At 42.2% G+C, this 24,572-nt stretch overlaps 1 long non-coding RNA gene across 1 annotated transcript in view; it reads right to left on the reverse strand.

Annotated features, from left to right (window-relative positions):
- LOC135056793 (uncharacterized) overlaps nt 1-24,572 on the reverse strand; it is a 90,764-nt gene that overhangs the window by 39,505 nt on the left and 26,687 nt on the right. The window contains exons 2-3 of the long non-coding RNA XR_010244078.1: nt 10,004-10,259; nt 2,741-2,840 (exon numbers count right to left, since the gene is read on the reverse strand). This is a non-coding gene — a long non-coding RNA (uncharacterized LOC135056793). The remainder of the gene's footprint in view (nt 1-2,740; nt 2,841-10,003; nt 10,260-24,572) is intronic.

Below are 24,572 nucleotides of genomic sequence, written 5' to 3' on the forward strand. Positions count from 1 at the left end.
CACAGAATGAGCCGAAATTCACATTATAGCACACTGAATGAGCCGACATTCACATTATAGCACACTGTATGAGCTGAAATTCACATCATAGCACACTGAAGGAGCCGAAATTCACATTGTAGCACTGTATGAGCCGAAATTCACATTATAGCACACAGAATGAGCTAAAATTCACATTATAGCACACAGTATGATCCGAAATTCACATTATAGCACACTGAATGAGCCGAAATTCACATTGTAGCACACTGAATGAGCCGAAATTCACATGATAGCACGCAGAATGAGGGAAAATTCACATGATAGCACGCAGAATGAGGGAAAAATCACATTATAGCACACTGTATGAGGCAAAAATGACGTTATAGCACGCAGAATGAGCCAAAATTGACATTATAGCACGCAGAATGAGGCAAAATTCACATGATAGCACGCAGAATGAGGGAAAATTCACATTATAGCACGCAGAATGAGGCAAAATTCACATGATAGCACGCAGAATGAGGGAAAAATCACATTATAGCACACTATATGAGGCAAAAATGACATGATAGCACGCAGAATGAGGCAAAATTCACATGATAGCACGCAGAATGAGCCGAAATTGACATTATAGCACGCAGAATGAGGCAAAATTCACATGATAGCACGCAGAATGAGCCGAAATTGACATTATAGCACGCAGAATGAGGCAAAATTCACATGATAGCACGCATAATGAGGGAAAAATCACATTATAGCACACTGTATGAGGCAAAAATGACATGATAGCACGCAGAATGAGGCAAAATTCACATGATAGCACGCAGAATGAGCCGAAATTGACATTATAGCACGCAGAATGAGCTGAAATTGACATTATAGCACGCAGAATGAGGCAAAATTCACATGATAGCACGCAGAATGAGGGAAAAATCACATTATAGCACACTGTATGAGGCAAAAATGACATGATAGCACGCAGAATGAGGCAAAATTCACATGATAGCACGCAGAATGAGGCAAAATTCACATGATAGCACGCAGAATGAGCCGAAATTGACATTATAGCACGCAATATGAGGCAAAATTCACATGATAGCACGCAGAATGAGGGAAAAATCACATTATAGCACACTGTATGAGGCAAAATTCAGCCAAATAATGCAGGGAGAAGAGGGGGGGGGGAGAGAAATGGGAGACACACACACACACACACTCACACTCACACACTCACACTCACACACACTCCCACCTCATAGATGGAGGCCGGGTCCCGCCGCGGTATTGGGAACGGGGTGCAGAGCGGTGCAGCGCGGCGGAGGACGAAGACAGAGAGAGAGCGTCCTGACGCGCGTACAGGAAGGAGGGGGCGTGGTCAGAACAGAGGTCACTGTACGCGAGTCAGGACGATCCTCTCTCTCCTCGTACCCCGCCGCGCTGCACCGCTCTCCACCCCGTTCCCAATACCGCGCCGGGACCCGGCCTCCATCCCGGTGCCGGTATATATAGGGGGGGCGTTCGCCCTAATCGCCCCCCCGCTAAATCCGCCACTGCTTCATATTACACTACAGCATGAGCTGAAATTCACATTATGCCACACAGTATGAGCCAAAATTCACATTACGCCACAGTATGAGCCAAAATTCACATTACACCACAGTATGAGCCAAAATTCACATTACATCACACAGTATGAGCTAACTTTACATTACGCCACACAGTATGAGCCAACTTCATATTACACTACAGCATGAGCTGAAATTCACATTATGCCACACAGTATGAGCCGAAATTCATATTACACCACACAGAATGAGCTAAAATTCACATTACGCTACAGTATGAGCCAAAATTCACATTACGCCACAGAATGAGCCAAAATTCACATTACGCCACACAGTATGAGCCAACTTTACATTACGCCACACAGTATGAGCCAACTTCACATTATGCCACACAGTATGTGCTAACTTCACATTACGCCACATGGTATGAGCCGAAATTCACATTATGCCACACAGTATGAGCCAAATTCACATTACGCCACACAGTATGAGCCAACTTCACATTATGCCACATGGTATGAGTCGAAATTCACATTATGCCACACAGTATGAGCCAAATTCACATTATGCCACAGTGCCAGATACACGTAATGTCCCCAGCAGTGGCAGATACACATAATGCCCCCAGTAGAGCCAAATGCATATAATACCCCCAGCAGTGCCAGATACACGTAATGCCCCCAGCAGTGACAGATACACGTAATGCCCCCAGCAGTGACAGATACACGTAATGCCCCCAGCAGTGACAGCTACACATAATGCCCCCAGTAGAGCCAAATGCATATAATACCCCCAGCAGTGCCAGATACACGTAATGCCCCCAGCAGTGACAGATACACGTAATGCCCCCAGCAGTGACAGATACACGTAATGCCCCCAGCAGTGACAGATACACGTAATGCCCCCAGCAGTGACAGATACACATAACGCCCCCAGCAGTGACAGATACACATAATGTCCCCAGTAGTGCTCACCATTATTATTTAATAATAACAACAAATTATTAATAATATATATTTCGAAGAATATAAATAATCTAAAATAATTAAAAAAATACAAATTTAACATATGTTAAACAATATATATAGGCGGCACTTGGAAATAATTCTCACAGAAGCTGCGAATATGCCATCAACGTTTCGAAGTTTATTTGCACCTCATCATCAGGATTTAAATAAGTATAATAAACGTACCTTATAAAGCATCTAAACACCACGTGCAAACGCCACTGCTGCCGACTCTGGGGTGAAGACGCCCACCAATGACGTCGTCACCCAGTGTCCGGTGCCATGACTACCAATAAAAACAAAATACAACAAACATTGTAAATCTACGGCAAGTGGAAAGTATCAAAAATCTAAAATAGCAAAACATACAGTACATAGTAATTCAGCCATAGTAATTGCGTATCATAATCAGCTCCATAATCACAACAGCGGTAGTTTGTTGTGATTATGGAGCTGATTATGATATGCTATTATGATATCAAGGTGTAATGATATGCTGATTATGATACGTCCGAGTGCCGCCTATACAGAGGTTTACATTAGACCTCTTGCTGTGGAGTCTTAAGGAAGGCACTGGTAAAGCTACCTGCTATTGGGAGTGCTGCCTCCACTAATAAATAAATAATATATATATATATATATATATATATATATATATATAGCAAACTGGTAACCGGCACTCTCACTTCATCATCATCTCGCCGCGGTGCACATTAGTGAGATCCATACATTCCTCCAAGATACGGCACTCAGCGGACTCATTCAGTGAAAAAATTTCAACAAGTGGTTGTAGCAACGTTTCGGCTTTAATTAGCCGTCTTCAAGCAACATCATAAACCAAATACAGTGCAAAAAGTGTTTAAATACCCTTACCTTCCCATCTCGTGTCCACAGCTCCCTCCCGCGATCCGCGCTTGTCACTTCCGGCTTCCGGGTGCAGCATAGTTTTTCTTCCGCACAGTAATCACTGTCTGTCGCCATGGCAACCCGCCGCTGCCCTCAGCGGCTACGGCCGCTAGATTCTCATAACAGTGCTGGCAAGTGAGATTCTCTTATGCTTCACTGGAGCTGGTATCAGAGACAATTTGCTGATCATACGGTCGGGGTAACTGCAACACAATACATGAAAAAAACACCATGTAAACATACACATAATATATATAAAAACAATAACCAATTTTAGAATTAAAAACAAAAGATTCCTCAGTCTCCAATAATCAAGAGGTTATGCTAGATACTACTTCATTTGTTTTAAGGGTGATCTGAAGAGATGTTAACATGTATACAAGCCATCCATAGGTTATAGAAATACGCTTAAATTTAATTGTTCATTTAACCCTTTTGATTTTACAGTTTCTAAAAGATGAATCCACCTCGCCTCACATTGTAAAAGCTTTTTATTGCGATCCCCCAATCTGCCATCATCAGGAATATGATCAATGATCATATGCCGTAAATTAGCCATATTGTGTCTGGCTTCTTTAAAATGTCTGGCAATAGGTTGTTCAGACCCTTTGCCAGCCAATGCGGCTCTGATAGCGGATCTATGCAGGGCCATCCGTTCACGGCAGGTTCGAATGGTTTTCCCTACATAGCAGAGCCCGCATGGACATTTGATCATATAAACAATATAAGAACTAGTGCATGTGACCGGATGTCTGATTTCATATCTGCGCCCCGTGTGTGGATGGCAAAAATATTTACCAACCATCATGTGGCTACAGGTCGTGCAGCCTGTGCATTTATAACAACCATTGCTGCGTCTGGTTGTACCATCCCTATGTTGTAATTGTTTGGTGATATCAGTGTGTACCGTCCAATCTCTAATATTTTTACCCCTTTGGTAACAGTGCCTGATTCTGGTATATTTCAAACTTTTAATATCATTTTGTATCATGGGCCATAAATTCATACTGCTATCTCTAATTTTGTTGTGTGCTGTAGTGTATTTATGAACCCAATTAAGGGTATTCGCTGTTTCATCCTTCTTATTTTTCAAGAGGATGTTGTGTCTGGATGCCAAAGACACTTTGTTTCTAGCAGCTTTTAATATGTCATCTCTATAGCCTCGCTCTCTGAATTTATTGGTCATGGTATCCAAATTGTTATCCAACAGTCTTGTGTCACTAGTGATCCTCTTTACTCTCAAAAATTGGGAATATGGAAGGCTATTGATGGTAGACTGTGGGTGAAAACTGTCCGCCCTTAATAGGGTATTCCTATCTGTATTTTTTGAATATATGTCCGTATGGATTTTATTATCTCCATCCAATTGGATTCTTACATCCAAATACGTGATTTCTTCACGACTAATAGTATAGGTAAATTTGATTGGACAATCTAGCCTATTAATTTGCTCAATCAGGCAGACTAAATCCCCATGTGTCCCATTCCAAAACAAAATGACGTCATCTATGTAGCGCTTAAAAAACACTACATGATCACGTGTCTCTCTGTTGAAAAAAAGTTGTTTTTCCAAAATGGCCATATAAGTATTAGCATATACAGGTGCCACTGGAGACCCCATGGCACAACCAGAGCACTGTTTGTAATATTTCCCATTGAAGTAAAAATAATTACGTTTCAAAACCAATTCGAGCAATGTCATGAAAAATTTTAGATTGGGGCCATTATATAAAGGATTATCTTTCAGCGTTGTCAAAACTGCCTCAAGACCCTCATCATGAGGAATGTTGGTATACAAACTACCTATATCCAAAGTACACATCCAAGTGTTTGGGGGTAATTCTCCTAAAGCTTCCAGTTTCAAAAGCAAATCAGTGGTATCCTTTAAGTATGTGTTCCCCGCCTGGACGCATGGTTGTAAATAGTAATCCAAAAACTGAGAAATATTATTATACAGCGAATCCCTGGCTGAAACAATCGGCCGACCAGGCGGGTTACACATACTTTTATGGATCTTGGGAAGAGTGTATAATACAGGCACCCTTGGTGCATCAACTTTCAAGAAATTACATACATCATTGTCAATGACACCCTCTTCTTTGGCGCTATCCAAAATCAGATCTATCTCAGCTTTAAAAGAGGCAGTAGGATTGGTGGACAAAAGCTCATAAACATTATAATCAGCTAATTGTCTGTAGATCTCAGTACAATACATATCAACGTCCATCACCACTACCCCTCCCCCCTTATCCGCCGACCTAATTATGTTGTCATTGTTTTTACTAAGGTCCTTTAAGGCTGCCCATTCATCTTGAGTCAAGTTGTTCTTAAAGGGTGCGGGTTTTTTTTGATCCTGTATAACCTGAGCGTCCAAAGCTTTCAAAAATCCTTTTAGGGAGATATTGTTAGATATAGGGTCAAACTGAGATTTTCTTTTAAAAGTAGCGGTTGTATCCAAGGATTTCTTGTCCTCTGTCTCGCCAAAAAACTCTCTCAGTCTCAGTTGTCTGCCCAATCGAAACTGTTCAATTTTCCATTCAAATGAGTCGAACGGAGTGGTGGGTACAAAACCCAGTCCCTTACTGAGGACAGATTTTTCAGCTTCTGATAAGATGTGGCTGGAGAGATTAAATACAACTTCTACTTCTTTGACTTGTTGTTTCTCCTTCCTCTTCCTTTTACACTGGCCGCCCCGTCTCGTGTGTTGCCTCTTCCTCCGTGTCCAGCACGGGTTTTTACCCCTAAAGGGGTGCTTTCCAGAAGAGGTGGACGGGCCGTCCAAATCCGTGGAATCATCACCTGAAGATGAGGGTGCATCGCCATGAAAATTGTAATTCGTAAAATCTCGTGCTCTTCTATTCATTTGCCATCTCCGTCCCATCTGATTACCCTCCTGATTTCCTGATTTGCGCTTCTTAAACGCTATTAATTCTTTCTTATAATTCAAAACTTGTGGACGGTACAACAAGGAGTTTGTGCGCCGCTGGATAGCAGTGTTGAATAAATGCTCGCTGGACTTAATGACATTGGTGGTGGAAGAGTCCGCAAGAGAATTACAGCTAATCAGGAATAAAATTGAATCAACAGAAAAAGAATTTAAAGATCAGCTAACACAGGACAACACTTGCAATTGGATGGAGAAACTCAGCTCACAAGTTTTGAATTATAAGAAAGAATTAATAGCGTTTAAGAAGCGCAAATTTGAGAGGGTCAATCTAGATTATGAAGAGATGAATGTATACCGTTGGCTATCAGGAAATCAGGAGGGTAATCAGATGGGACGGAGATGGCAAATGAATAGAAGAGCACGAGATTTTAAGAATTACAATTTTCATGGCGATGCACCCTCATCTTCAGGTGATGATTCCACGGATTTGGACGGCCCGTCCACCTCTTCTGGAAAGCCCCCTTTAGTGGTAAAAACCCGTGCTGGACACGGAGGAAGAGGCAACACACGAGACGGGGCGGCCAGTGTAAAAGGAAGAGGAAGGAGAAACAACAAGTCAAAGAAGTAGAAGTTGTATTTAATCTCTCCAGCCACATCTTATCAGAAGCTGAAAAATCTGTCCTCAGTAAGGGACTGGGTTTTGTACCCACCACTCCGTTCGACTCATTTGAATGGAAAATTGAACAGTTTCGATTGGGCAGACAACTGAGACTGAGAGAGTTTTTTGGCGAGACAGAGGACAAGAAATCCTTGGATACAACCGCTACTTTTAAAAGAAAATCTCAGTTTGACCCTATATCTAACAATATCTCCCTACAAGGATTTTTGAAAGCTTTGGACGCTCAGGTTATACAGGATCAAAAAACCCCCGCACCCTTTAAGAACAACTTGACTCAAGATGAATGGGCAGCCTTAAAGGACCTTAGTAAAAACAATGACATCATAATTAGGTCAGCGGATAAGGGGGGAGGGGTAGTGGTGATGGATGTTGATATGTATTGTACTGAGATCTACAGACAATTAGCTAATTATAATGTTTATGAGCTTTTGTCCACCAATCCTACTGCCTCTTTTAAAGCTGAGATAGATCTGATTTTGGATAGCGCCAAAGAAGAGGGTGTCATTGACAATGATGTATGTAATTTCTTGAAAGTTGATGCACCAAGGGTGCCTGTATTATACACTCTTCCCAAGATCCATAAAAGTATGTGTAACCCGCCTGGTCGGCCGATTGTTTCAGCCAGGGATTCGCTGTATAATAATATTTCTCAGTTTTTGGATTACTATTTACAACCATGTGTCCAGGCGGGGAACACATACTTAAAGGATACCACTGATTTGCTTTTGAAACTGGAAGCTTTAGGAGAATTACCCCCAAACACTTGGATGTGTACTTTGGATATAGGTAGTTTGTATACCAACATTCCTCATGATGAGGGTCTTGAGGCAGTTTTGACAACGCTGAAAGATAATCCTTTATATAATGGCCCCAATCTAAAATTTTTCATGACATTGCTCGAATTGGTTTTGAAACGTAATTATTTTTACTTCAATGGGAAATATTACAAACAGTGCTCTGGTTGTGCCATGGGGTCTCCAGTGGCACCTGTATATGCTAATACTTATATGGCCATTTTGGAAAAACAACTTTTTTTCAACAGAGAGACACGTGATCATGTAGTGTTTTTTAAGCGCTACATAGATGACGTCATTTTGTTTTGGAATGGGACACATGGGGATTTAGTCTGCCTGATTGAGCAAATTAATAGGCTAGATTGTCCAATCAAATTTACCTATACTATTAGTCGTGAAGAAATCACGTATTTGGATGTAAGAATCCAATTGGATGGAGATAATAAAATCCATACGGACATATATTCAAAAAATACAGATAGGAATACCCTATTAAGGGCGGACAGTTTTCACCCACAGTCTACCATCAATAGCCTTCCATATTCCCAATTTTTGAGAGTAAAGAGGATCACTAGTGACACAAGACTGTTGGATAACAATTTGGATACCATGACCAATAAATTCAGAGAGCGAGGCTATAGAGATGACATATTAAAAGCTGCTAGAAACAAAGTGTCTTTGGCATCCAGACACAACATCCTCTTGAAAAATAAGAAGGATGAAACAGCGAATACCCTTAATTGGGTTCATAAATACACTACAGCACACAACAAAATTAGAGATAGCAGTATGAATTTATGGCCCATGATACAAAATGATATTAAAAGTTTGAAATATACCAGAATCAGGCACTGTTACCAAAGGGGTAAAAATATTAGAGATTGGACGGTACACACTGATATCACCAAACAATTACAACATAGGGATGGTACAACCAGACGCAGCAATGGTTGTTATAAATGCACAGGCTGCACGACCTGTAGCCACATGATGGTTGGTAAATATTTTTGCCATCCACACACGGGGCGCAGATATGAAATCAGACATCCGGTCACATGCACTAGTTCTTATATTGTTTATATGATCAAATGTCCATGCGGGCTCTGCTATGTAGGGAAAACCATTCGAACCTGCCGTGAACGGATGGCCCTGCATAGATCCGCTATCAGAGCCGCATTGGCTGGCAAAGGGTCTGAACAACCTATTGCCAGACATTTTAAAGAAGCCAGACACAATATGGCTAATTTACGGCATATGATCATTGATCATATTCCTGATGATGGCAGATTGGGGGATCGCAATAAAAAGCTTTTACAATGTGAGGCGAGGTGGATTCATCTTTTAGAAACGGTAAAATCAAAAGGGTTAAATGAACAATTAAATTTAAGCGTATTTCTATAACCTATGGATGGCTTGTATACATGTTAACATCTCTTCAGATCACCCTTAAAACAAATGAAGTAGTATCTAGCATAACCTCTTGATTATTGGAGACTGAGGAATCTTTTGTTTTTAATTCTAAAATTGGTTATTGTTTTTATATATATTATGTGTATGTTTACATGGTGTTTTTTTCATGTATTGTGTTGCAGTTACCCCGACCGTATGATCAGCAAATTGTCTCTGATACCAGCTCCAGTGAAGCATAAGAGAATCTCACTTGCCAGCACTGTTATGAGAATCTAGCGGCCGTAGCCGCTGAGGGCAGCGGCGGGTTGCCATGACGACAGACAGTGATTACTGTGCGGAAGAAAAACTATGCTGCACCCGGAAGCCGGAAGTGACAAGCGCGGATCGCGGGAGGGAGCTGTGGACACGAGATGGGAAGGTAAGGGTATTTAAACACTGTTTGCACTGTATTTGGTTTATGATGTTGCTTGAAGACGGCTAATTAAAGCCGAAACGTTGCTACAACCACTTGTTGAAATTTTTTCACTGAATGAGTCCGCTGAGTGCCGTATCTTGGAGGAATATATATATATATATATATATATATATAGGGTAAAGCAGGAATCAGCGGCACTCTGCAGACGGAGTATCAGGATAAAAAGTCTTTAATACGGTCCTACGCCGTTTCGGGGACTAGGCCCTGTCTTCAGGGACAGATCATACACAAATGAAATCGTACAAACACACAATATATACCCTCCCAAATAGACACTCATTGCGGGGATTCAACTCACCTGTCCAGGCGCCGATGGTGAGGTCACATCCAGCTGCGAGGTGTCCCAGTTGCAGGGTACTGACGTACAATTGTTGCGTCGAGCGGGGAACCAATCGCGGGAATGAAGCTCCCGTTACTAGGCGACCCCTAACCAACGACGTCTTCAATGACGCTTCCCGCCGCGATGTACACTGCTCACAGGGCTCTGACCTCCGTCGGAAACGCCGGGCAGGGAGCCAATCACCATGCTGTATGTCACTGTTGCTGGGCAACCCCTATAACATAAACAACAACATTAAGTAATACATAACAAAAACATTAAAAAGAAAGAACCCAGCAAACTAGACATACATAAATAGCTAAAAACACATGAAAACACAGGCTCTATAGTCAATCACCAGCAGGATCATCCTCAGACAGCATCAACCGAATTAATTAGTATATATATCTACCTAATTCCCTTAAATAGTACTTCATAGACTGAATTAAAGCAATCAATTATTAAATAATGTGGATACTAAAAGGGATAAAGGTGAATAGATAATTGGCCATATATACAGATGTAGCCACCTTTATCTTGAGTGGCTGAGGCGTTTGTCCCGTTCGAGCATACGCAGCGTACTGGGGCGTAGCGAGGCGCGCCTAGTCACAGAGAGGCTATCTAATCGCACGGAGACAGACATTTGACGTTTGGCGTTACCTGTACGTGTAATACCTGCGATCATCCACCAGATGTCGCTTTTTACAATCACCACTGCGCATGCGTGTGGGCTCCCGTAAAATATAATACTGAAATACTGTACAGTACTGTATAGTAAGGACTACTTTACTAGTGCAACCTAAAACCAGTAGTGTACACTGACGCAAATGGACGTGTTAGAAGTTCATTATTGCCTAATGATATTAGGAATATTGTACAGTATGTTAGCATCCTAATCCCGTAGCCATTTGTCTTAATCAAAACTAATGGATTTATTCATCTGTCTGCGGCGAAGTGGTGAAGTGTTCCGCTTCCTACAGTATACTCAGAGTCCCGTGTTCGATTCCTAAAGTACAGTACGAACGCATGTTAGTTTTTTCCAGACACTTTATAATTTTTTTAAATCACATAAACCAGGGCAAAGCTGCAGCAGATGTACTGTTAAGGTTCTATGCACCATACGGTACACATACAATTCTGTAGCAGGGCAGAATCAATTGAAATGGCTACTGCCTGTGACTCCATGGAGGCTCTCAGCTATGGAGCGAGTGATGACATAGATTTTGCGGACAACGGGGCAGTGCTGAAGGTGCGTCACAATCCCCTCGCTAAAATACATAGGGGTGAGGTCTATGCACATTATGGTACACCGGACTTGATCGCATAGCACACTGTCAAAATGGCCGTCGCCCCTGAACCCCCACTACGTGGCAGCCAGCGCTCGGAGATGGAGTGAGAGATAGTAATGGAGTGAGAGATACAGTAGCAGTAGTTTTGAATGCTATGGGGCAATGCTGAAGAAGCGTCACAATCCCCTCGCCAAAGCGATAGGGATAAGCGAGGTCTATCATTGTGGTACACCGGACTTGATCGCATAGCACACTGTCAAAATGGCCATCGCCCCTGGACCCCCACAGTCGGAATTCGACCGCAATTGCATATACCATGTGACATAAGCTTGTGTACAGAATCTGTCATGAGGTGTTTTTTTCACTGACACTATTATTTTTTTCTATTGTAATATACAGAGGCGGCAAACTAGCCAAACAGGAATAATCAGCTTCTGCTGAATAAAATGAGATGCTACAGTACATGCCTATATTCTGTGTGTGACTGCGGCTCTATGAAATGAAATCTGAAAATGTAAATATGAAATGCATTACTAATGTGCAGCATTATGTGTATAAGGTGTGCTACAATATTTTCTGGCGTAACATAAGGAAAGGGCACTACTGCATGGTCTAATGCAGTGGTTCTCAAACTCGGTCCTCAGGACCCCACACAGTGCATGTTTTGCAGGTAAGTTCACAGGTGTACTGTATTAATTACTCACTGACACATTTTAAAAGGTCCATACATTAGGTGGAGCTAATTATTTCACTTGTGATTCTGTGAGACCTGCAAAACATGCACTGTGTGGGGTCCTGAGGACTGAGTTTGAGAACCTGTGGTCTAATGTAAATAAAGATCAATGTGGTGGGGTGTAATGTGAATAAGGGGCAATACTGTTAGGAGTAATGTGGTACTATCATATGATGTACTGTAACAAGAATAAGAGACACTACTGCATGATATAATGTGAATAAAGTTGCAGTACTGTGTTGTGTCATTTCATCTGGGGGTATTATTGTGTTACCATGCCCCTTTCCAGCAAGAACTTGCACTGTTTTGGGCTGGCACTAAATGTGCACATTGTTCCTACAGTATTTAAATTATAGGGGGTAGGAGCGCCAAAATGGGTGATGGTGCTGGGAAAGTGGTGCAGGGTTATAGGCGGAACTAGCATCTGTGCAAGAGGGCATCAGCCGAAATGTAGCCTAGGTTGGTTAGGGACGGCTCTGGTAATACTGTACAGTACAGTACTTTGCATTCAATAGAGATACTGTTTGCACACAGGTTTTACATGAATCATTGGCAATGCTGCAGGAGTGTCTCATTAGGCAATCTAAAATATACCACGACTATGGCATACATTGTACAGGCCAGGGGGCAATGCTGAAGGAGCGTCACAATCCTCTAGTTAACATACACCGGGATAAGCGAGGTCTATGCACATTACGTTACACCGAGCTCGACCGCTCAGCTACCTGACAAAATGGCTGCCGACCGTGAACCCCCAGCACGTGGCAGCGCTCGGATATGGAGTGAGAGATGGCATACATTGTACAGGCCAGGGGGCAATGCTGAAGGAGCGTCACAATCCTCTAGTTAACATACACCGGGATAAGCGAGGTCTATGCACATTACGTTACACCGAGCTCGACCGCTCAGCTACCTGACAAAATGGCCGCCGACCGTGAACCCCCAGCACGTGGCAGCGCTCGGATATGGAGTGAGAGATGGCATACATTGTACAGGCCAGGGGGCAATGCTGAAGGAGCGTCACAATCCCCTAGTTAACATACACCGGGATAAGCGAGGTCTATGCACATTACGTTACACCGAGCTCGACCGCTCAGCTACCTGACAAAATGGCCGCCGACCGTGAACCCCCAGCACGTGGCAGCGCTCGGATATGGAGTGAGAGATGGCATACATTGTACAGGCCAGGGGGCAATGCTGAAGGAGCGTCACAATCCCCTAGTTAACATACACCGGGATAAGCGAGGTCTATGCACATTACGTTACACCGAGCTCGACCGCTCAGCTACCTGACAAAATGGTTTATGCCTTAGGGGACACGGACGCTCGCATTTGTAAAGCACAGTCTTTCCCATCGTCTCCCCCTACCCCCATCGCCTTTCCCCCCTGGGAGCCTACACTACTGTTTTGCTCACTCAGAATACACTCAATTCTACTCATTGCCGCTGGGTAGTGGCATTTAGCGTAAAGAATCGCTCCTGCAGATCTACTCTGATTTATGTGAAACTTGTGTGCATCCTTCCATTGGATGCACAGTATTAGAGACAAAAAAAATATATTAAAGTGAATGTCACGGGAACACATAAACAAAAAAAAAAGGCTGGCACTTCCTTCCCATTGGTGATGGTTTATGCCGTAGGGGACTCGGACGCTCATATAATTGCATTTCAAAGCCACGGTATTTCCCATCGTCTCCCCCTACCCCCATTGCCCTTCCCCCCTGAGAGCCTGCACAGATCATGCAGTGGACAGGGAGGGAATTCAGGTCCCTGTGCAATACACGAACGCTGAAAATCTACAGTACTGTTTTGCTCAACTCATTGCCGCTGTGTAGTTGCATTTAGCGTAAAGAATCGCTCCTGCAGATGTACTCTGATTTATATGTAACTTGTGTGCACCCTTCCATTGACTGTCTTACAATGAAAATAACATAATACAGTATATTATTACAATAAACAAAACAAAAACATCCGGTCTCGAACCCTGGACCCCCAGCGTGGGAGGTGGGAGCCTTCATCGCTAGCCCACGATGCCCGCTGAGGATTCCCAATTTCATGTGTGAAAGTACAGCAAGCAGCGCCCTGCCCCCTCCCCATTGGTGTTTGTTTATGCCTTAGGGGACACGGACGCTCGCATTTGTAAAGCACAGTCTTTCCCATCGTCTCCCACTAGCCCATACCCAGACGCTCATTTACTGTACATGTATTTTAAAAGCACGGTGTTTATACATTGTATTGTGTGTTTATACTTTGTATTGTACATTCTTCCTTTTACACAATTACTGTAGTTGCGTCTCCATACAGTACAGTAGGTCACCATCTTTTTCCACCGCCTCCCGTTACGCCTACAGTATTGACATTACAGTCGTCACTGACCAATTGCCAGAGCTGTAGATCAATCCGCCGCTATACTGTACGATCGAAAGTACTGGATTAGTGGAGCATTAGCCACCCAGTGGTGGAGATGTGTAATGCATGCTGAGTATCTAGACCGCCTCAACGCGTCTGCCTGCGATTAAACTCAGCTATCGCCCTAGCGTGTCTAGATGGCCGTCTAGCTGGAGAATCGGTCAAGATGAAGGTGGCTACATCTGTAGGAATAAATCTAACTGTTTATAAAAAACACTGGAGGCCTAAAGATTCATTCAAACCCCGTGGTGACAGGGTGTTGAGAACATAAATCCACCTACTCTCCCGTTGTAGGAGGATCCTGTTCCGATCTCCACCCCGATGGGATAGAGGGACATGATCTATAATGATGGCACGCATGCTGGCTACCGTGTGTCTCTATATATATACACACCATTGTTCTCAACAGCTGAAAAGCCCTATAGAATGTCAGTAACAAGAAAAAAGAACCAAAACGTGCGCAAAGGGAAGAGCCAAACAAAAAAATATAAAATCGGATTAATCAATTTTGTTTTTATTAAGTATTAATTAATTGTAATTATTAGCAAATAATTTAATTGTAAATATGTTCCTTGGAGTGATCACAATAAAATATTGAAAATAATATTAAAAATGAATAAAATAACATAATCATGAAATATATAACCATCTAATTAATTACTCATATATATGGTTAGTATTCCAAAAGACCAATAATGGATACAAATATATAAAATCCTGAAGAACACTGGCTGGCCAGCCTTAATTAATACTAAATAAATTGTGCACAAACAGAATGTAACAAAAAGATCAATAGAATATACAGATGGAAGATAAATTGTCTATAGGATATCATATGATTGCATAGACAATAAGAGCTCAGGATTCTTCCAACAACGATCTTAAACTAATAGTGGTTAACCATTATACATGTATCCAAAAAGTCTCGTATAGCTCATTAGCTCCTAACCTCGTACGGCTGCTGATGTAAATGCTAAATGTTGGAGCAAATGAATAGACACCAATCCCGTCCTTTTGACCAAATACTATTAAAAAGTCTCGATAAAGGCACCTAGCCTTAGGCAGCCGTTAGTGTGGGCAGCCAATGCCGTAGTATTACTGTCCCGTAACAAGATGATTGATATGAATAAATAAAATTACTAATACTAAAACATAGTCCCGAATGGCTCAAATAGCCCCTAGCCTAATGAGGCCATAGATGTGGGTGGCTATAATGACGGGATAATGTATGAATGAATAAAACCCCGTCTTACTCGTAGCAATCTCACCCGTGCCAGTGAATGCAATAGCCGTCCGTCCGGCCGGATGTTCACCGGACCTCCGCCGTTTCCAATCCACAAGCCGTTCTGTGCTGCGCTGCCTGGGTGCTCCTCCGACAGTGCAGCTGGATAATCCTTTAGGCTGGGATGTAAAAGGTGGAAATAGCTGTGGCGGTTTGAGGCGGGTTAGGGCTGTCGGTGATGTCCGTTCGTCTCCAAATAGCAGAGAGATGGTATATATCCGTGGATCACTCCAGAGCCGTTCAACCTAACGCGTTTCTCGACCGTAGGCACTGGTCGTTTCATCAGAGGAAGTGCAATAAAAGAGAGTCCTCATCTGACTGTATTTAAAGCTCCCCGTTAATTGTCTAGACAGAAACAGCTGATAAATTTCCAACTATTCACCCATAGGAACCAAATTAAAGTGAAATAGTCCAATATACTTTTCAATACCTATGTATAAATCATAGTGTCGTACTTAAATATATTTAGATCAAAAGCCAATATATATAAAATAATATAAATATATAAGATGAATATATGTGAAAAAATATAGGGATATAAAAATATATAAATAGGTGGATATATATATATTTCTGAGACTCGTCATTGGTGGGACCAAGTTACGTTACAAAAGTACCTTGATAAAGAGATGATCCCAAGGGGTCTCAGAATATTTAAGACTTGTTCTTTTAAGGATGACTCTGATTTTACTCAGGAGTGGAATGGAGTTTTAGATAATTGTTCAAGAGGTCTAATGAAACTTCTAATTAAACATAGGGAACAAAAAGTAGCAAAAATCCAGGAGGAGATTGAGAGGCTACAAGAGTCTCTATTTGCCTTCTCAAAACATCCTGAATTTGAAGCTAAAGATATTAAATTGAATAGGAAAGTGGAGGATTTCGAAAAAACTCTTATTGCACTTAAAGATAAGAAACTACATAGAGATAGGAGCGACTATCAGACGGATCAAGTACGTACATTTAATAGGAGATATAGGACACCCTCTAGAAATAGACGACCCTCAATGTCTCCAATTAGATCCCCTAGAGAATCTACCATGACTCATTACAAACAAAGAACCAATTTAGGGACTTTTGGGTCCTTTAGAAATACACAGGAAAGGAGGAGGAAAAATAGCTATAGACAGAACTATGATGCAGGTAATTCTAGGAATTACTGGGGAAATAGAAGAAACGAGAGGAACTCATGGAGAGATAGTAATCCTTCAGAAAGATCTAACAGGGGGAACTTTAGAACAGGTGACAATATTAACAGGTCTAGACATATGACCAGGTATGATTCTTCAAATGAAGACTTTTCAGACTATGGAGTTAGATCAGATCAAGTCAAACCATCCTCGGTTCATTTTTTAGACAGGAGAAATACATCACCCCGAGGATTACATCAATTGAACCAGAGAGAGCCAATAAGGAGCAGATTCACCCCAAAAAGGAGAAGGGAAGAAGAGTACGAGGTTGTAGAGGAGGAGCTAAGAAACTAAATAAACAGCCAATTAATGCGAAAAAATCAAAGGAATCTGAGAAATCACTAACCACGAAAGGCATTTTCAATCTTTCCTCCAAGACCCTTACTTCAGGAGAAATTACTCTCCTTAGTAAGGGTCTGAAATTTGCCCCAGAGACAAAACCTAATTTATTTACATTATTTGTTGATTTAAATAAGTTTACCAGAACTTTAAGCCGTAAAAGATACTTCACAATTAAATCTTTACAAAGACAAAAAATTGATGGTACTCCAATATGTTTGGACAAGGATGATATCCTGTCACTAGACATTTTGGAGTCTCTATTAGAGGAAAACACTAATAAGATTTATTCAGAACCTATTAAAATATTTGACATTGCAAATTCTGATATAGCCAAAATAACTAAATTTAAGAAAGCGTCTGATTTTTATCCACTCCAACATAGAGGCCCATTTGTTGAGGGCTTCTATACTACTACGATGCGAGACTTTAAGAGTCTCTGCGACAAGCAAGATAAAAAGACATTTAAAGACAATTTATCTAAGGCAGAAAGATCAGCACTTAAGAAACTTACCAAAGATAAGGGCATTATAATCAAACAAGCAGATAAGGGGGGAGGTCTGGTCATTCAGGACCAGACTGAGTACCTAAAAGAAGCATATAGACAATTAAATGATGAATCCTTTTATAGGAAATTGTCTTCTGACCCTACAGGCGGTTTCTTGGTGGAATTTAGATCTCTTATTGACTCAGCACTGGAGCAACAGGTTATCACTAAAGATATTTGGTATTATCTGTGGACACCATATCCTATTACTCCAATTTATTACCATCTTCCAAAAGTACATAAATGTATGGTCTCCCCTCCAGGACGACCGATTATATCTGGAGTGGGATCCCTTACAGCAAACCTTTCTTCCTTCATAGATGCACATCTACAAAAATATGTCACCTCTCTCCCCTCATATATCAAAGATACCACTCATTTTTTACAGAAATTAGAGGAGGTTAAATGGAGAGACACATATATACTATCAACTTGTGATATAGAGTCTTTATATACCAATATATCACATGAATGGGGTTTATTGGCCATTAATCATTATTTAACACGTGATCCAGAAGTTTCTGATAATTTGAGACATTTTATATTACATTCCATTAGGTTCATTTTAGAGCATAATTATTTTTCTTTTGATTCCCGATTTTATTTACAGGTTAAAGGGACTGCCATGGGAACTAGGTTCGCGCCAAGTTTTGCCAACCTCTTTCTAGGCTGGTTTGAACATCATCACATTCCTAACAGCCCCATTGGCGCGAACCTAGTTCTCTATGGCAGATATATTGACGATATATTTATTATTTGGGAGGGTGACATAGGATCATTATTAGATTTCAATACCCATCTTAATTCAAATACTTTGGGTCTGAAATTTACATATATTTTTAGTCCAAATAGTCTTAATTTTCTGGATATTACTATTTCTATTAGAGACTGTAAAATAGAATCTTCTACCTATATCAAGGAGGTGGATTGTGGTAATTACCTGCACTACAGAAGTGGTCATTATTATCCTTGGAAAAACAATATTCCTAAAGGCCAGTTTCTCCGATTACGTAGGAACTGTTCCACAGAAGAATCATGTAAGCTACAAGCAAAGGTTATGTACACATCATTTGTCAGACAGGGTTACCCCACCCACCTCCTTGATGGGGCATTAGAGGCAGCTTCAAGTTGCTCTAGACCTTTGATGCTGAATTCCGCCAAGAATTTGCCTCAAAAAGATATGAGGTTCAGCCAGGTTCCTACATTCGTTACACAATATAATTCAGCTGCGAGCCAAATCAAGAAGATTATTTCTAAGAATCTCACTATCTTGCAGTCAGATCGGTTTTTAGAGGGTGTCATCACGGATAAGAATCCTGTTATATTCAAGAAAGCACAAAACTTGAAACAGAGGCTGGCGCCAAGTATGTTTAGAAGAACATCTCCATTGTCTAGTGTGGTTATTAATGAACAGGAGTTTAGGTTACCTCCCAGACCAAAGGGGTTTTTTAAATGTGGGAAAGAAAGATGTATGACCTGTTCATATGTGGACCACAAATGCACTATGATTACCTCGCATGTCACTAAAGAAGAATTTGAGATCACTGCCTTTCTAAACTGTAGATCCAATTACGTGATATATGTGATTCAGTGTTATTGCGTGATCCAATATGTAGGCAGGACGATACGCCCCCTACATATGCGGTTTCTTGAGCACAGGCGCAATATTTTGAAAGGTCTGAAGACACATACTCTTTCTAGTCATATTGCTTCATGTCAAAAGGGGAAACAAAATAATTTCATACTGAGAGCAATTGAACAAGTTAAGCCAACTAGTAGGGGTGGTGATAGATTCAATAAGTTGTGTAAGCGGGAGGCTTTTTGGATCTTCCAATTACAAACATTATCCCCACAAGGTTTAAACGACACAGTTGAGCTTAATAATGTGTGATTGTTTGAATCCCTACTAATGAAGATCGCTAGGATCCTAGATTTTAGCAGATGACCAAGTAACAGGTTTTTAGTTGGGTTTTTATGATACCATCATTCTTACAAACTCCTTTTTCCTTTCTCCTTTTCTCTTCCTCCTTCCTTTTTTATTAATATTGGTTGTCCTAATTGACGGGTGAGATTGCTACGAGTAAGACGGGGTTTTATTCATTCATACATTATCCCGTCATTATAGCCACCCACATCTATGGCCTCATTAGGCTAGGGGCTATTTGAGCCATTCGGGACTATGTTTTAGTATTAGTAATTTTATTTATTCATATCAATCATCTTGTTACGGGACAGTAATACTACGGCATTGGCTGCCCACACTAACGGCTGCCTAAGGCTAGGTGCCTTTATCGAGACTTTTTAATAGTATTTGGTCAAAAGGACGGGATTGGTGTCTATTCATTTGCTCCAACATTTAGCATTTACATCAGCAGCCGTACGAGGTTAGGAGCTAATGAGCTATACGAGACTTTTTGGATACATGTATAATGGTTAACCACTATTAGTTTAAGATCGTTGTTGGAAGAATCCTGAGCTCTTATTGTCTATGCAATCATATGATATCCTATAGACAATTTATCTTCCATCTGTATATTCTATTGATCTTTTTGTTACATTCTGTTTGTGCACAATTTATTTAGTATTAATTAAGGCTGGCCAGCCAGTGTTCTTCAGGATTTTATATATTTGTATCCATTATTGGTCTTTTGGAATACTAACCATATATATGAGTAATTAATTAGATGGTTATATATTTCATGATTATGTTATTTTATTCATTTTTAATATTATTTTCAATATTTTATTGTGATCACTCCAAGGAACATATTTACAATTAAATTATTTGCTAATAATTACAATTAATTAATACTTAATAAAAACAAAATTGATTAATCCGATTTTATATTTTTTTGTTTGGCTCTTCCCTTTGCGCACGTTTTGGTTCTTTTTTCTTGTTACTGTTATTTTTTGGGGATTGACAGCTTCCCCATTTTTCCATATTGTGCGGCATCTGGAAGTTCCCCAAGGTTGTAAGGTACGGGCGCCTCTCCTTCTTCTTCTATAGAATGTCAGACTGTACTGGAGACATTCTGAAGACTGATTAGCCCATTTAGCCACACTACAAATAATGCATCACGGCAGTAGCGTGTTACTGCCTGCAGCCAGCAGAGTGATTCTTCACAACATCCCAGCAAATAAGTGTATGGAATCCCCGCAAGCATCTTACTTTAACGAAACCCCAAGTGGCATGTGGTGTTGGTCAGGTGTATAGACAGGCCGGCACACGGGGATAGAGTCCAGGCGGGGGGAGACAGAGAGAGCGCAGGCGGCGGGCAGGGATGGAGGAGCAGCAGAGGGGTAGAGGAATGAACACTGATCACCATGCTGCTGGCGTGCGGGGGGTGCCCGACATTAGGGGGTGCCTGTGCGCACCAGGCACCCCCCGTGCGCACACCTATGACAGTATGTCACTGACCAACAAATGATGTTTAAAAAACAATTGCTGGGCCAACAAATAAACCTGAAAACACAGTTACTGGTGTAAATTTACTAAGGTAGGAGTTCTTTAGAACTGGTGATGTTGCCCATAGCAACCAATCAGAGTCTATCTATTATCTTCTAAAAGCAGCTAGATAAATGTTAAGTAGAACCTGATTGGTTGCTATGAGCAATATCACCAGTTCTAAAAATTCCCACCTTAGTAAATTTACCCCACTGTTTTGAACATCTAAGCATAGGTAAAGTAAACATCATAGCACATAGGCCCAGATTTATCAAGCCTTGGAGACAAAGGTGGCACTCACCTAGCGTGCGGCCGCAAAAGGGCATGGCTTCACGCGTGGGGCGTGGCTTCAGGGAGGGGCGTGATTAAGCTTCCCGACTGCGGGGGTTCACTGCGGGGTCCGGGAGATGCGGGCTGCCCCCAGAGAATGGCATGCCTGCAGTGCTTGCTACTACAGGGTGACAAGAGCCATGTTGCTGCATGTAATGTTACTGTTAGGGTCTCCTGCTCTGTGCTGCCACGTCGTCATGGCAACCGGGAGACTAGTGCTAGCGGAGTAACCTGAGCGTAGCTGATACTCCGGTTCGGGTCTTTTGCTGTGCAGTGGTTACAGGCTCTGTGCACGGCAGGGGATCCGGTGCTGGTTTTTGTGCTCACAGTCTGTGAGGTCTGAGTGGGACGTGGACAGCACCTGCTATATAAACCCTCTTCTCAGGTTAGGCAGATGCTGCTGAATCTTTGTTGGTTAGTCAGTTCCTGAAAGCTAGCTAGTACTGTGTAAACTTTGTATTTGTTTGTTGCTTACTGCAAATAGGCCTTGGGATTTGGTATTACACTCTGCCAATCCAGACCTAGCAGTAAGACAGTCGTTTAACCTGCTGGGGTTCTTTTGCTACTCTGTGAACCTAGCAAGTTTGCGGCTGTATTCTCAGACTTGCCTGCCAAAATCCTTTCTCACTGTGCAAGGTGTTCAGGTGTCAGTTTAGTGGCAGTAAGCTGAACCAGTGCACTGCAAGTGAGGACTAGGATTGTGGAGACTCTCCTTGTGTCTATTATTCCATCTCTGACCAAGGAGTTTACTGCCACACCCGTTGGTAACCCTTTAGGGTTTTGCTGTTGCCCTTAGCAACAGCATTTCGGGTTCTCTACGTATTAAATCACTACACCTCGCTTCTTTCCATCTGAGCATTCCTAATACTAGGGAGACACCCAGTTTCTTAGCCTTTGGGCTTCTCTGTTCACTTTGTGTTTATTTTGTTACCCTATCACCTTCTGTGTATGTAATGTCATATTCCCCAGTCTGTCTGTGAGTTCATTTGTTTTGCATCCCTCACCGTTCAGACACCAGTACATTCCTGCTGGCACTGGTGTGCATAACATATTCAGCAGCCCAATACTCCTGTTGAAATTTTGTGGGAATATGGAGCATACCCCTCAAAATACTTTGCAACAGGTGGTCGATCAGGTGCAGGTCCTGACTCGACAATTTAATGATTTGTCCATTAAAATGCACACCTCACAGGCCGCTGGCGGAGCTCCCGCAGCAGCAGTTCCTTCAGGGGTTAAAGAGCCGAAAGTAAATCTCCCGGATCGTTTTTCTGGAGATCGCTCGCAGTTCTTTTGTTTCAAGGAGAGCTGCAAGCTATATTTCCAGCTTAGGCCTCAGTCTTCTGGGTCGGAGATTCAGCGGGTGGGCATAGTGATTTCCTTGCTACAAGGAGACCCACAGGTCTGGGCATATGGGTTGCAGCCTGACTGTCCGTCGCTTAAAAGTGTTGATGCTTTTTTTACGGCACTGGGCATGTTGTATGATGACCCTGACAAGACGGCCTCAGCCGAGGCTCAGATTTCGATCCTTAAGCAAGGGCAAAGGCCAGTTGAGGTTTATTGTACGGAGTTTCGGAGGTTGGCCCATGATACCCAGTGGAATGACCCAGCCCTGAGACACCAGTACCGAAGAGGTCTTTCTAACCAGTTAAAAGACCAACTGGTACAATATCCCTTGCCTGATAGCTTGGATCAGCTCATGCAGTTATCCATTCGGGTGGATAGACGGCTGAGAGAGCGCAGGCTTGAAAGGGAGACCGAGGTTTCCTTCTTTCCCAAGGGAACCTCAGACTCTGAGGAATTTTCCGAGGAGCCTATGCAGATTGGGGCTACCCGCCTCTCCTCGCGTGAGAAGACGCGGAGGAGACAGCAGGGGTTATGTTTGTACTGTGGGAATAAAGGTCATGTGGTAGTATCATGCCCAGAAAAGCCAGAAAACTTCAGGGCCTGAGGGTGATGGGAAATATCCTGTCAGGCCAGAAGTCAGAATTTCCCAAGAAGACTTTTATCATTCCGGTGACCTTGAAGATCCTCGGTCAAACTGTCAAGACTGAGGCCTTTGTGGACAGTGGGGCCGACGGGGTTTTTATGGACCGCCAATTCGCCCTGAAACACTCTGTTCCCTTAGTACCCTTGGCATCGGAAATTGAGATTTGTGGGTTAAACAGGGAACCATTATCCCAGGGTAAAATTACCTCTTGCACTAGCCAGATTTCTTTGTTTATTGGAGCCACACACTCTGAAAAATTGTCCTTTTATGTGACTGTCTGTACTTTTGCCCCATTGGTGTTGGGGTTACCCTGGTTAAGGGCCCACAATCCTCAATTTGACTGGGTCTCTGGGGAGATTCTTAGTTGGGGTACTGATTGTTTCAGGAGTTGCTTGAGCCTTCCAGTCAGGCTTTCGCAGCTAAGTTTGCCAGGATTGCCAGGATGTTATGCAGATTTTGCGGATGTGTTCTCCAAAAGAGTTGCAGAGGTACTACCTCCCCATCGCTCCTATGACTGTGCCATTGATTTGTTGCCGAATGCTAAGCTTCCCAAGAGCAGGTTGTACTCCCTGTCACGTCCTGAGACTCAGGCTATGGCAGAGTACATTCAGGAGAACTTGGCTAAGGGATTTATCAGACCTTCACAGTCTCCAGTTGGGTCGGGGTTCTTCTTCGTGGGTAAAAAGGACGGTTCGTTGCGACCCTGCATCGACTTCAGGGAATTGAACCGTATCACGATTAAAAACTCATACCCACTGCCTCTCATTTCGGTCTTGTTTGACCAGCTTCGTACTGCCACCATTTTTTCTAAGATTGACCTACGCGGTGCGTACAATCTAATCCGAATAAGAGAGGGGGATGAATGGAAGACTGCCTTTAATACCCACTCAGGGCATTATGAATATTTGGTGATGCCTTTTGGGCTCTGTAATGCCCCGGCAGTCTTCCAGGACTTCATGAACGATGTGCTCAGGGAATATTTGGATAGATTCTTAGTTGTA

The sequence above is a fragment of the Pseudophryne corroboree genome, chromosome 1 (genome assembly GCF_028390025.1).
Source record: "Pseudophryne corroboree isolate aPseCor3 chromosome 1, aPseCor3.hap2, whole genome shotgun sequence".
In the NCBI taxonomy this organism is placed as follows: domain Eukaryota; kingdom Metazoa; phylum Chordata; class Amphibia; order Anura; family Myobatrachidae; genus Pseudophryne; species Pseudophryne corroboree.